We start from the raw sequence: 15,765 nt of genomic DNA on the forward strand, positions 1-15,765 counted from the left end.
GTCCTTTCTGGATTCTCTGAAACTGGTAGGTGAGAAAAGGTAGAAGGAGATAGCTGGGAGGATCATACAAAAACTTTATTTTGGGTGTTGGGAAGGGCCCAAGTTTGACAGGCCATATGACTTTTTTGTCCCACTTAATTATAATGGATGGTAGGAAATAAGTGTGTTCCCTGGAGGAAAATGAAGTGGGATGGGATTTTGTATACCCACAATTGTTTTTCTTAATAATATTTTGTACTATTCCTTCTATTGTTCTTTTAGTGGTTACTTGACTTTAAAAAGTCTTTGTTCCACTCCTTTACAATACAGGAATTTCATAATAATTTAACTATAATCATCTTTTCCAATTTCACGTGTTGAGTAGTATTTAATTTCCATCTTGTTTTCACATCTATCAAAGGTATTCATTATTATTGTTTATTTCAACAGTTTATGCCTATTTATATTTATCTACATTTTCTTTACTGATAATGAAATGGAACACTTGAAGATAAATATCCTAGGCATTATTAGTGAGCTGAAATAGACTGGTATTGGCCATTTTGAATCGGACAGTCATATGGTCTACTGTGCCAGGAATGACAGATTGAAGAGGAATGGTGTCACATTCATCATCAAACAGAACATTTCAAGATCTGTCCTGAAGTACAATGCTGTCAGTGATACGATAATATCCATATGCCTACAAGGAAGACCAGTTAATATGACTGTTAGTCACATTTGCCCACCAAACACTAATGCCAAAGATGAAGAAATTGAAGATTTTTACCAAACTTTGAAGTCTGAAATTGATCAAACATGCAATCAAGATGCATTGTAATTAACTGGTGATTGGAGTGTGAAGGTTGGAAGCGAAGAAGGATTAGTAGTTGGAAAATATGTCCTTGGAAATAGAAATGATGCTGAAAATCACATGATAGAATTTTACAAGACCAACAACCTATTCATAGGAAATATCTTTTTTCAGCAACATAAATGGCAACTATACACGTGACCATTGCCAGATGGAAAACACAGGATTCAAATCAGCTACATCTATGGAAAGAGACAATGGTAAGACTCAGTATTGTCAGTCAGAACAAGGCCAGGGGCCGACTGCAGAACAGACCATCAATTGCTCATGTGCAAGTTCAAATTGAAGCTGAAGAAAATTAAAACAAGTACACAAAAGCCAAAGTAAGACCTTGAATATATTTTACCTGAAGTTAGACACCATCTCAAGAATATTTTTGATGCATTGAACACTAATGATTGAAGACCAGAAGAGTTGTAGGATGTCATCAAGGACGTCATACATGAAGATAGCAAAAGGTCATTTAAAAGACCGGAAAGAAAAAAAGACCAAAATGAACATCAGAAGAGACTCTGAAATTTGTTCTTGTATGTAAAGTAGCTACAGTAAATGGAAGAAATGATGAAGTGAAAGAGCTGAACAAAAGATTTCAAGGGGTGGCTCTAGAAGACAAAGTATTATAATGACATGTGCAAAGACCTGGAGGTAGAAAACCAAAAGAAAAGAACTGCTCAGCATTTCTCAAGCTGAAAGAATTGAAGAAAATATCCAAGCTTTGGGTTACAATATTAAAGAATTATGTGGGCAAAATACTGAATGATGCAGGAAGCATCAAAAGAAGATGGGAGGAGTGCACAATCAGTGTACCAAAAAGAGTTGGTCACTGTTAAACCATTTCAGGAGGTACGTATGATCAAGAACTGATGGTACTGAAGGAAGAAATCCAAGCTGCACTAAAGGCATTGGCGAAAAACAAGGCTCCAGGAATTGACGGAATACCAATTGGAATGTTTCAACAAACGGATGCAACACTGGAAGCACTCACTGGTCTGTGCCAAGAAATTTGGAAGACAGCTACCTGGCCAGCTGACTGGGAGAGATCCATATTTGTGCCCATTCCAAAGAAAGATGATTCAACAGATATTACCAGAAATTATCAAACAATATCATTAGTATCACATACAAGTAAAATTTTGCTGAAGATCATTCAAAAGTCAGCTGTAGAAGGTCTTAGTTATCTGGTGCAGCTATAACAAAAATACCACAAGTGGATGGCTTCAACAAAGAGAAATTTACTCTCTCACAGTCTAGGAGGCTAGAAATCTGAAGTCAAGGTACCAGCTCCAGGGGTGGGCTTTCTCTCTCAGTCAGCTCTGGGGAAAGGTTCTTTACATCAATCTTCCCCTGGTCTAGGAGCATCTCAGCACAGCAATCCCAGGTCCAAAGGACACACTCTGTTCCTGGCTGTGCTTTCTTGGTGGTCCCCGTTGCTCTGCTCACTTCTCTGTTGTATCTCTCAAAAGAGTTTGACTTAAGACACAACCTAATCTTGTAGATTGTAAATGGGTTTCATTAACATAACTGTCACTAATCCCAACTTGTTAACGTCATAGAGGTAAGATTTACAACAGATGGAAAAATCACACCAGTTGACAAAATGGTGGACAGTCACACAGTAACTGGGAATCATGGACTAACCAAGTTGACACACATTTTTGGGGGGTACACAATTCATTTCATAACACAGCAGTACATCGACAGGGAGCTGCCAGAAATTCAAACCAGATTCAGAAGAGGACGTGGAACCAGCGATATCATTCCTGATGTCAGATGAATCTTGGCTGAAAGCAGAGAATACCAGAAAGATGTTTACCTGCATTTTATGGGCTATGTAAAGGCATTCGATTGTGGATCGTAACAAATTATGGATAACATTGTGAAGAATGGGAATTCCAGAACACTTAATTTTGTGGAACCTGTACATAGACCATGAGGCAGTCATTCAGAAAGAACAACAGGACACTGCATAGTTTAAAATCAGGAAAGGTGTGTGTCAGGGTTGTATCGTTTCACCATACTTATTCAACCTGTATGCTGAACAAATAATCCGAGAAGCTGGACTGTATGAAGAAGAACAGGGCATCAGGATTGGAGGAAGACTCATGAACAACCTGTGTCATGCAGATGACACAATCTTGCTTGCTGAAAGTGAAGAGGACTTGAAGCACTTACTGACGAAGATCAAAGACTGCAGCCTTCAGTATGGATTGCACCTCAACGTAAAGAAAACAAAAATCCTTACAAGTGGACCAGTAAGCAACGTCATGATAAATGAAGATTGAAGTTGTCAAGGATTTCATTTTACTAGGATCCACAGTTAACACCTATGGAAGCAGCAATCAAGAAATCAAATGACGTATTGGATTGGGCAAGCCTGCTGTAAAAGACCTCTTTAACGTGTTAAAAAAAAAAAAAAGTCACTTTGAGGACTAAGGTGCACCTGACCCAAGCCATGGGTATTTTCTATTTTTTTTCATATGCATGGGAAAGCTGGACAATGAATAGGGAAGACCAGAGAAGAGTTGACGCTTTTGAATTATGGTGTTGGCGGAGAATATTGAATATACCACAGACTGCCAGAAAAACAAGTCTGTCTTGGAAGAAATACAGCCAGAATGGTCCTTAGAAGCTAGGATGGTGGTACTTCGTCTCAGGAACTTTGAACAGGTTATCAGGCGGGACCAGTCCCTGGAGAAGGACATCATGCTTGGTAAAGTAGCAGGTCAGAGAAAAAGAGGAAGACCCTCAAGGAGATGAATTGACATAGTGGCTGCAGCAGTGGGATCAAATATAGCAATGCTCGTGAGGATGGCGCAAAGGTGCAGACCAGGCAGTATTTCATTCTGTTGTACATAAGGTTGCTATGATTCTGAAGTGATTGGACTCCACCTAACAACATTTTCTTTATTTACTGTTGATTCCTGTATCTTACTCTTTTTTGTGTTTCTCTCTTACTGAATCAAATATTCCAGGAGTTTTTTGTTTGTTTTAACTAAGGGCTTTTGACATGTAAACTCTGTTTCCATAGGTATTTCTTTCACCCTCATGCTTGAATATAGGTTTACAATTTAAGGTTGACACCTTTTCCTCTAAGCTCAAGGAAAAGACCATTGTGTTTATTCTATTTTTGTTAATGAGAAATCTGTCAATCTAAAAGACATTCCATTGTAGGTAATCTGTTTTATCTTCATGGTATCATATAAGATTTTCTCTTTGTGTGTGTATGTGTGTTCTTGGGTTTCATTTTGAGATACTTGAGACTTCTTGTGAATCTTCAGCCTGTTGTCTTCGGCCTGTTTATCTCATTGAATATAGCCTAGCTTTCCACCCCATTTTCTCTGATTTCCCCCTTCTGGAGGCACGTGTTGGGATTTCTCATTCTGCCCTCAGTTGTCTCTTTCTTATTTCTATATCTCCCCACTTAACTTTTGTTGCATTCTGGTTGATTTCCACAGATTTATGTTTTGTTCAGTAATGCTTCCTTCATCTCTATGTCCTCTGCCTTGTAATTACCTCTAATTTTTTTAATTTAATGACTACATTTTCACACCAAGAAATTTTATTTCTTAAAAAATATGCTGCTGTTCACAGAGTCAAATTCTTTCATTATGATTTTGTGTTTTTTACAGTTAATTGGATTAATTTCTTTGTGGTTATGCCCCCACCTCAATGCACTGGTTCCATTGTTTCACTTATCTTTTTTTTAAAGTGATTATTTAATTTTGCTTTATACTTATGTAAAATTTTTCCATGGTCCCAAAGTCAAATCTAAAAATACAAAGTGTAGTAATAGAAGAGTTTCTATCGCAGTCTTCCTTTTTGGCCTCCCAAACTATGAAAGAATAAATCTGTATTACCAAGTCTGTGGTAATTTGTTACAGCAACTATAGGAAATTAATACAGATTTTGGTACCTGGAAGTGGGATGCTACTGTAACACACACCTAAAAATGTGGAAGTGGCATTGGAATTGGGTAATTAGTAGAGACTGGAAGGATTTTGAGGAATCTAATAAAAAAGTCGTAGATTGCCTTGAACAGACTGTTAGTAGAAATAAGGAGATAAAGGACCTGCTGGTGAGAGCTCAGAAGGAAGTGAAGAGCAGGGTAGAGAAAGCTTGTATCATTTTAGAGAATACTTAAATCATCATAGAATGTGAGTAGAAAAGTGAATTTTAGCATACTGCTGGTGAAGAGTCAGAAGAAAATGAAGAACATTTTATTGGAAATTAGAGGAAAGGGCATCCTTGTTACATAGCAGCAGAAAGTTTAAGCTGAATTACATCTCAGAGTTATGTGAAAAGCAGAACTTGTAAGGGATGAATCTGGGTATTTCTCAGCAAAGTGTCAAAGCACTTTTTTGCTGCTTATAGTAAAATGCAAAAGCAAGAATTAAATTGAAGGAAGAAGTATTAAGCAAAAAGGAACCAGCATTTGATTGGGAGATTTGTGGCCTATTGAGATTACAAAAGACATAAAAATTAGGAGCTTCACTGTTAGGAATGCATGCTCTGGAGAGAAAACTAAGGATGTAGCTGGCCAACTTTTTGCTAGTGCCAAAGAGATTATATGTGTGACACTTGGATCTGCTCAGCCAGCTCAGGCTTACCAAAGCTACTTCTACATTTTTAGGTGTTTATTACAGGTATTATCCAGGAACGGTTAAGGACTTCTTAGACTGATGGAGTGGATTCCCCGTGGTATACACAGGAGGCCCACATGATCTTTGAGAGTGTTAGATCAGCAGAAACACTGCCACCTTTGACTGAAAGGGAAGGAAAGGACAAAATGGAAGAGGGCTTTCAGAGTCCGAGAATTCTCCGGGCGAGAAACAAGCTGATAAAACCACTCAGCTGCAAATATGAGCTACTCTTCAAGAAAAACAGTGGCTCCAAGGGCAGAGCCAAGGACTCAGAGCGCAGACAGAGCCAGGGGCCACAGAGGATTGTTCCCAGGCCCTGAAACCTAATAGAGTGTGTTTGCCCAGTTGGATTTTGAAATTACTTGGAGTCAATGACTCCTTTCTTCCTTCCATTTTTTCCCTTTAGGAGTGGAGTTTTTGACTGTTAACCTCTGCCTGTACACCTTTCTGTTTGGGGAGCAGATAATTTTTTACTTTTATGGGTCTACAGTAGGAAATGTATTTTACATTATTACCCAGTAGTGTGTATCCAAACAAACACCCCCGTACGGATGTAAACTAAGTCACAGTAACCCCACTGTCTACAATGTACCTGGCTTTTACTGTAAATTTTTTAAAATTTAGGTTGCAGTGCACTAAATAGAGTTCATGACTTACTAATGGGTCTTGTTTCAAAAGTAAAAAAAAAAAAAATTGGCTTGATCAAGGGTGGGCAAACTTCTTAAAGGGCCAGGTAGTAATTAATTTAGACTTGTGGGCTGTAAGGTCTTAACTCTGCCTTTATGTCATTGTAACCCAAAAGCCATAGACAGTACGTAAACAAATGGATATGGCTGTGTTCCAATAAAATTTTATCTACAAAAACGTGGCTGTAGCTTACAAAACTCTGTTTCAGACTAATCAAGCCACATCCCCAGGAGTTGGAATGGTATCCGTTTCCCCAGAGTCACATGGATATATGGAAGGAGAGCAGCTTACAGAATGAAATCAGGATTCAGGAAGGAGACTGAGGAAAACAGCTGTTGAATAGGCAACAGTGACTATCTTGTTAATCTAAGTATTCCTTGTCACCACTTCCGTGGCTGCCTTCAAGTACTCAAGTATCTCTAAATAGGTCTAAGGTATAAAATAGAATGTCATACTTGTTTGCCTGTGTTTCTAAGAGTAGACAGATGGGACTGGTTTCATGTAAGGCCTTTGCTCTCTGAATTCCTCAGGATTCTTCTACTTTCAGTTCAGTGCTAATATTTGCCTTGGTAAATCTTATTGTAACTTTTTGCAAAGCCCTAATTTGGCATGGTTTTTAAGTATTCCAGGACTGTTTTCCTGTTCATGGGATAATAATCAAAATCAGCTTGTGGCTGCATCACTATCTTGTATCCATAAAGGCATGACTATAGCTTTTCATGTGAGCTTTTTTTTCAGATAACTTAAAACTGCATGTGACTCCCAGTATTGCCATCTCTGCTAGGTTATTACTTTGTGATACCTTCAGTTTATTCTTCTAAAGATATTTTTCCTGTCTTTAGGACCCAGTATCAGAGCTTACTTTTTTTTTTTATCTTTATTAAAATAAGATCTGACTTATCAATAGCTACAGATAACTTTTCCACTTTAAAACTTTCTTATTGTCTCCCACTTGCCTCCCTTATTGCAAGAAAAGCATTAAAAACGCGACACTTTACCAACCAGATCACACTAAGGTGCATTTGGGTTAGCTGTCTGCTAGGCTTGTTTTTTTGCTAGTAGGTGGGATAAATAAAGAAAGACACTTTAATCTTAGGCCCTCGTAAAGCAGGACCTACATGAAGCCTCAGCTTCAACAGTTCTGCACATCTCTGATTCCATAGTAGTACCCTAAATGAGGGGGTGACCTCTGGTCTTACAAGAGTTACTACCCTTATGGTTGAAATCTCAAAGTGAGCCACATTCTTCAGCAAAAAATAAATTTTAGGAACTGACTATAAGGTTATTATCATGGATTGAATTGTGTCCCCCCAAAATATCTGTCACCTTAGCTGGGTCATGAGTCCCAGTAGTGTGTGATTGTGTACCATTTTATGTGACCTCCCTATGTGTTGTAAATCCTATCACTATCATGTAATAAGATGGAATAGCAGCAATTACATTGGTGAGGTTGACAAGATTAGGTAGTGCCTTAAGCCAGCCTCTTTTGAGATATAAAAGAGAAGCAAGCAGAGAGACATGGGGACCTCATACCACCAAGAAAGCAGTGCTGGGAGCTGAACGCATCCTTTGGACCTGAGGTTCCTGTGCTGAGATGCTATCAGACCAAGGGAAGACTGATGACAAGGACCTTTCTCCAGAGCCAACAGAGAGAGAAAGCATTCCCCTGGAGCCAGCACCCTGAATTTGGACTTCTAGCCTACTGGACCGTGAGAGAATAAACTTCTCTTTGTTAAAGCCGTCCACTTGTGGTATTTGTGTTACAGCAGCACGAGATAACTAAGACAGTTATCTTTCTGGCATACTTATAGAAATTGACTTCCCTTTATTAAGTTGCAAAATGATGCAAATAATTTCACTGTGAGGCTGCAGAAGTTCTTCTTTTACATTTTGAGAGTGCTACCTCAAAAAAGGCCTCGGGGAAACAAGGAGAAAATGCCCCAATACATATGATATATACAGAATTGGTCTCTGAAAATTTGACTTTACAGAAGTGATCAGGTCAGATGCATCAACTTGTATCTTGCTTTGTCTTTATGACCATCTTAAAGTTTGTAATTTTTACTATTCTGAAGTTTCATATCAGTGTAACCAGTGCAATTTTTAAAAATAGAAGCAGCTTCAAAAACCCATTTTGATTTCCACACTTAAAAGGTAATTAAATTTGGATATATTTGCTTTGCTTGTATATAATATATAATAATTATTTTTTTTAAAAAAGACAAGGTAATGTGTCAACTTGATTAAGGGAAAAGTATAATTAGGTTTTTATCTCTTTTTATTTATCCGTGAATGTAATGTTAGGCGGCATGTGTCTGGTTTCTTCTCCTAATCCTCCTCCTGAAATTGCTTTTGGAAAAAAAGTAACATCCTAATTGCCAAATGTTATTTTTCAGCCCTCAACCATTTAACAGCATTTGATGTTATCATATGCTTCCTTCTACCCTTTTCGTCTCTCTCAGCTCCCCTGCCCAAGCTGGTTTTCTTCCTACGTATCATGGATTAAATTATGTCCCCCCAAAGTATGTGTTAGCTTGGCTAGGCCATGATTCCCAGTACTGTGTAATTGTTGTCCATTTGGTGGCATTGTGTAATTATGTGTTGTAAATCCTAAACCTCTGTATGTTAATAAGGCAGGATTGGTGTGGAGTGTATCTTGAGTCACGCCCTTACTCAAGTCATACCCTTGCTTGAGTCACACCTTTTATCTTACAAGAGATAAAAGGAGAGAGAAGCAAGCAGAGAGGGTAGGGACCTCATACCACCAAGAAATAAGAGCCAGGAGTAGAGTGTGTCCTTTGGACCCAGGGTCCCTGTGCTGAGAACCTCCTAGACCCAGGGGAAGATTGATGCCAGACACATGGAGATCTCCAGGGACTGCCAGGCCCACAGATATTGAAAGGAGACAAGGACCTTCCCCCACAGCCAACAAAGAGAGAAAGCTTTCCCCTAGAGCTGCCACCCTGAATTCCTCCTAACTATGAGAGACTGAATTTTTCTTTGTTTAAGCTGTCCACTTGTGGTATTTCTGTTATAGCAGCACTAGATAACTAGGGCATTATCCAAGCTGGTTTTCTTTCTACCTTTGAGTGTTTCTTCTCAGACTTCTTGGCAGGGATTTCTTCCTGTTTGGACACCCTAAAATGTTAATGTTCTTCAAGTTATAGGTTGTTCTTCAAGTTTTGCTGAACACATTTTCTTTAGGTGAGTGTGTTCGTTCCCGTAACTTTATAGAGTAATGATACCTTCCTCACTCCTCATCCAAGCGGCCCCTTCCACTGGATAGATGTTTCAGGGCTGTCCTTTTGTCTGTCGCACCACCGCTGCTATAATCCCAGGTTCTCCTCATCTCTTTCTGGTACGGTGGCCTCCTTTTGATTCACACCATCTCTTTCTCCTGTTTCAGATCATTTTTTCCACCCTGCTACCAAGTATTCTGTGACCCCTTGATTTGAAGCCTCAGTTGGCTACTTTTTCCTGAGTGTTAAAGTCTAACTTTTTAGCAGAGTCTGCCATATAAAAATTCAAACTGTCTCTCCACTCTTATAACAATAATTTTCACTCAGGAATGTGTATCAGGGTTGCCTGATAGGTGTGATAGGTACCCAATACATGAATGAGTGCATATAAAACTGTTGAAATACGAAGAAAGTAAATTAATTGTATCGATTTCCTGGTTGCAGTATTGTACTGTAGTTACACAAGATGTTACCGTTAGGGGAAAATGAGTGAAAGGTATATAGGATCTCTATATTATTTCTTAACAACTGCATATGACTCCAGATATTCAAACTAAAATGTCTTTAAATGGTGCATTGGCAAATGTTAAGTATATATATTTTTATAACAAAGTTTTTAAGAGAGAGATTATAATTCATTGAATAAAATAAGATTCCAGGAGTCAATGCTTATTAAATAAATAGAAAAACTCCGTATAGTTGAACACAAACTAATAAATGTAAAGAAATGGTAGAGTTAGAAAACAGCCATTTGGCACTCATCTTCGTGATAAATGATTCAGGCAAGAATCATCAAGTTTGGTAAAGGTAGTGGGTAAGGGCTTGATTAGGGATAGAATATATACTTATTCTCAAAGTACTTCCCCACAAATTACTTATTAATTATAAAAAGAAAAATAGTAACTACAGTGAAGAAACCTGGAAGATACCATTGTCATGGATTCAATTATGTTCCCCCCAAAATCTGTGTATCTGCTTGGTTAGGCCATGTGTGGCTATCCTCTGTTTTGTGATTTTAATTTTATGTTAAGAGGATTAGGGTGGGATTGTAACACCAGCCCTGATCCAAGGTAAAGGGAGTTTTCCCTGGGGTGTGTGGCCTGCACCACCTTTCATCTCTCAAGAGATAAAAGGAAACAGAAGCAAGCAGAGAGAGAGTTGGGGACCTCATACCACCAAGAAAGCGGCACCAGGAGCAGAGCGTGTCCTTTGGACACTGAGTCCCTGCACCTGAGAAGCTCCTCGAGTGGGGAAGATTGAGGACAAGGACCTTCCTCCAGAGCCGACAGAGACAAAAAGCCATCCCCTGGAGCCAACACCCTGAAACTGGACTTGTAACCTACTAGACTGTGAGAGAATAGATTTCTCTTGTTAAAGCCATCCACTTGTATCTGTTATAGTAGTATTAGATGACTGAGACAGAATTTGGTACTGAGAGTGGGGTGCTGCTCTAACAGATACCTAAAATGTGGAAGCGGTTTGAAACTGGGAGTGGATGGAGTTGCGGCAGAGGACCAGACAGCAGAGAACCTGCAGCGGCGAGTGTGGCAACAGCAGAGAACCGACAGCACCAGAACTAGGAGACCAGGGTGAAACGGCCCTGCAGCCGACTCACAGAGCAAGAGAGCTGAGTGCCTGTGTGCAGGAGGTTTGTTGGCAAGGTGGGGTGCCTCTAGGAACTTATCGGTGGAGCTACAGAGCTTTGGAACACCTGCCCAAGCAGGGCAGATGCAGGCATGGGGCCCAGCAGCCGAGAGGCCGAGAAACCAGGAAACAGAAGCTGAAGAGATAAGGAACACAAGAAGTTGAGCTGCATCAGTCTCTAAAGGTATGGCCATTTGGGTTTCAAAGGGTGAAGCCATGGCCTCTGGTGTTTCTGAGGGTGATGTTGCCACTCATATGGTTGAGGAAAATGGTGTGTGTAAAGCCAAGGAAGCAGAGTTGCCATCCCAGTGGCCCTGGAAGACGGAGCTGAAGCCCAGGACCAAGGGGCCTCCACTCAGAGTCCAGAGAGTGTGGCCAATACCTAGGAGCTGGAGGGCAGGGCTATTGTGTAAATTGTCTCAGAGAACAGAGGATTATTTTCAAAGCTTTGAGGACTAATGTAATGTGTTCTGCTGACTTGCTTGGTGCCTGTAATGCCTTCCTTCCCTTCAGTTTCTCTCATTTGTAATGGAAATGTCTAGCTTGTGCCTTTTCTGCCGTTGTACCCTTGGAAGCAGATAACTTGTATTCTAGTTTTCACAGATGAAGAGGAATTTTTGGATTTTGGACTTGGAGTTAAGACTTTTGCTATGATGTGGTGAGGTGAATATGTTTTGCCAAGGATATGATTTTGGGGGCGCCAAAGGGTAGAATGTCATGGATTGAATTATGTCCCCCCGCCCCCCGCCAAAAAAATCTGTATGTCAACTTGGTTAGGCCATGTGTGGTTGTCCTGTATTTTGTGATTGTACTTTTATGCTGAGAGGTTTAGGATGGGGTTGTAACACCACCCTTACTCAGGTCACCTCCCTGATCCAAGGTAAAGGGAGCTTTCCTGGGGTGTGGCCTGCACCACCTTTTATCTCTCAAGAGATGAAAGAGAAGCAAGCAGAGAATTGAGGACCTCATACCACCAAGAAAGCAGCACCAGGAACAGAGCCTGTCCTTTGGACACCAGGTCCCTGCATTTGAGAAGCACCTTCACCAGGGGAAGATTGAGGACAAGGACCTTTCTTCGGAGCCGACAGAGAGAAAAAGCCTTCCCCTGGAGCCAGCGCCCTGAAATTGGACTTGTAACCTACTAGGCTGTGAGAGAATAAATTTCTCTTGTTAAAGCCATCCAGTCGTGGTATTTCTGTTATAGCAGCACTGTATAACCAAGACAGCCATGTTAACCAAGTGATCAAAATTAACATCACTAATAGTGGGACAAAGTGACATCATGTGCCCCCCCCAGACAATGCACTGAGAAGGACACAACATCACTTCTGTGTATTTCTGCCTAAAATGCATAACTCGAATGTAATCCAAATAAACATCAGATTAACCCAAATTGAGGGACATCTGAAAAATAAATGGCCTGTTTATACTCTTCAACAGTACCAAGGCCATGAAAACAAAGACTCAAGACTGTTCTAGGTTAAAGGAGGCTAAAGAAACAAGACAGTTAAATGGAATTTGTGTTCATGAATTGAATCCTGGATTGGGGGAAAACATGCTATAAAGGACATTTTGGGACAGCTGATGAAATTTAAACATGGACTGTATATGAGATAATTTTCTTGTATCAAAGTTAAATTTCCAGATTTTGATCATCTTTCCATGGTTATAAAGTGAATGGTTTTGTTCTTAGGAAATACTACTGATGTGGGGATAAATAAGCACAACTTTCAAATGGTTCAAAAAAATTTTTTTTAATTTCATGTGTATGTGTCTATGTGTATTTTTTTTTGAGCGGAGAGAATAATAAATGAAGCAACATGTTAAAAAATTTAAAAACTGGAGAAATTAAAATAGTCGTACATTGCAGATGGGAATGTAAAATGGTGCAGCCACTATAAAAAACAATTTGGTGGTTGGCAGTTCCTCAGAAACATAGAACCACTACATGACCCAGCCGTTCCACCCCTAAGTATATACTCAGAAAAATTGAAAGCAACAACAAACAGACAAATGTAAACCAATATTCATTGCAGTATTACTCACAACAGCCAAAAGGTGGAAACAATCCAAATGTCCCTCAACAGATGAATGGATAAACAAAATGAAATGGAATATTAATCAGCCATAAAGAGAAATGAAGTCCTGATACATGCTACAACATGGATGAACCTTGAAAACACTGTGCTGAGTGAAATAAGCCAGACACAAAAGGACAAGTATTGTATGATCCCACTTACATGAAATATCTAGAATACACTAATGCATCAGGGCAAAAGAAAATCAGTGATTACCAGGGACTTGGGTGAGGGGGATTATGTGGGGAAAAAATGCTTACTTGATATTTGTTTGTTTTATGTAGTATGTTATTCTCTTTAAGGTCTTAAGTCCATTTATACTAAAATTACAGAGTTGTATTCCTATATGGCACTGGGTTTTGGGTTATTCCTATACCTCGGTAACATAATGTTAAGAAATGAATGTTAATTTTTATCTATTTGATAACCATAATGTAAATTTTCATATATGAGTTTAAAAGAGCGTTATTTTTAGGACAAAAAAATTTTGTAATTAAAAATCAAATTTTAAAAACATAGCAAATATGTCACCTTAACTTCTGAATCAGCATCTTCAGGGATAGTCCCTGGGCATGCGCTTTTGTAATAAGTTCCAAAGGTAATTCCAGTGCGTACTCCTGGTTAAAACCACTTAACCACTCCTAGTTAAGAAGTGCCACCGAGTTTCTTATCCTTCTGCTATTCCTCTTCTGGAAAACAGCTATGTGTGTCTTAAGGGCCAACTTCGATATTTCTTTCTATGTGAAACTCTTAACTTCCTGAGGCAAGATTAGCCATGCTGTATTATGCTTTCTCACCACTCTGGGCTCTATCCTTTCTTACCCCTTTAAAAGTATAGTTCTTAGACCATATTAGGGTTTTAGTGGATATTAAAGGAATGGAGGGAGGAAGGAATTTAGTTCCTCAGATATAAAAATCTTCATTGAAATAATCCCTTTTCCTGCAGGTTAAGCCCAGATCTGGAATACTGGTGTGTTTTGTTGTCTTGTGTTTTTTTTTTTTTTTTTTTTTGGTCTTGTTTTTATTGTGGTAAACTACATATAACATAAAACTTGCCATTTTAACTATCTTTAAGTGTACATTTCAGTGGCGTTCATTGCACTCACAGTTCCACAATGTAGTTTTCCTTAGTGCCCCACTTAAGCACCTGATCCTGGCCTCGCTTTTGTTCTATCATCCAAATCCTTGGTGTATCACAGTAAGTCTATACCCTTTAATAAAAGTAACCTTCAGGGAAAAGCACAGTCTTCAGGCATATAGCTGTCTGTGAGCATCTATGTCTGGCTCTTCTTTCTCCCAAATCTTGTTCACGTATGCATTCTTGAAATATATTTAAGGGCCTATGTACTTCTCTGTGTCCCTAGGTAATGTGCTAGGTTCTGGGTAAACAAACAAACAAACAAAAAATAGTCAAAACATGCTACCTTAGCTAAAGTGAAATCATCTCACTTTTCCAATAATGAAGACAGTTGTTGTCCAGGGACTGATCCCTCCTGACAACAGTCCAAAGTATGTGAGACATAGTCTCGCCATCTTTGCTTCCAGGGAGCATTCTGGTTGTACTTCTTCCAAGACAGATTTGATCATTCTTTTGGCAGTCCAAGGTATATTCAATATTCTTCGCCAGTACCACAATTCAAAGGCATCAGTTCTTCTTCGGTCTTCCTTATTCAATTTAAAGTATATTTGGTAACTATTAAAGGATAGGGCTAAACTTTTAAGGAGAAAATCACATTGTATAATTACAAGGGCCAGCTTACTGAAATGTTAGCTAATTTTTGGACATAAGATACTTTAAAACGTCTTTCCAGAGTCATCAACTGAGATGGCAGTTACAGATCATGTCATGGTAATGTTGGCATGGTTAGGGGCAAGAATACTAGAGGGGAGTGGAGCTTGGGCTCAGTGAAGTCTAGTTCCCCGAAAGAGGATAATAAAAAGTAATGTTAGTATTAGAAAAGACCCAGTGCTTACTAGTTGGAATAGGAGAAAAGTGCTCAGGAGCCCTAACGACAGTGTAAAGGTGGGGAGCGGGTAATAGCGCAGCAGACTATCAGCCAGAAGGCATTCCTCCCGAGCCCTGTGTCTACCCTTCGAGTCTGCAGACTGAAGATGAGCCAGGCTTCTGTCCATAGCCCATCTTTTGTGACTGAGTCCTGGAGCCAGGTCCCACGGGACAGAGGCTTCCTTTTGGACCAGTGTGGGCTCCTTAGAAAGTGGTTAGGGATGGGAGTAACAGGGTGAGGTGCAGGCCAGGGGAAATGGGCTTCGGGAGACTAGAGGAAAGTAGGAAAGACTGCATGAAGAAGGAAAATTGCAGGTAGGAAATAACCGAAGCTTGACAGTTCTAACTGCCTGGGGCTTCTGTTACTCTGCTAAGATCTTGTATTAGCAAGAGTCCTTTTCTTCTGCATTGTTGAAAGTCCTTTTACATGCATCTCAAAGCAATTGCAAGGATCAAAGAAAGAAAGGAGTCAAGTGGAATTAGGTTGATTTTTACAGACACAAAAAGGGAGCAGTTTGGCAGAGGTTATTCAGAAAGCAAAGAAGGGGGCTTGACAGCAGGTACCCCAGGCTCCAGAGTCCAGGAGCTGTGCCTACCCTGGTCATCAAAGGCCAGAGGC

General features: G+C 39.6%; 1 protein-coding gene across 4 annotated transcripts in view; it reads left to right on the forward strand.

Moving 5' to 3' along the window:
• Positions 1 to 15,765, forward strand: part of DESI2 (desumoylating isopeptidase 2) — an 84,273-nt gene that overhangs the window by 63,063 nt on the left and 5,445 nt on the right. The gene's annotated exons all lie outside the window — the stretch shown is intronic.

This window comes from Loxodonta africana, chromosome 25 (genome assembly GCF_030014295.1).
Source record: "Loxodonta africana isolate mLoxAfr1 chromosome 25, mLoxAfr1.hap2, whole genome shotgun sequence".
NCBI classification, from domain to species: domain Eukaryota; kingdom Metazoa; phylum Chordata; class Mammalia; order Proboscidea; family Elephantidae; genus Loxodonta; species Loxodonta africana.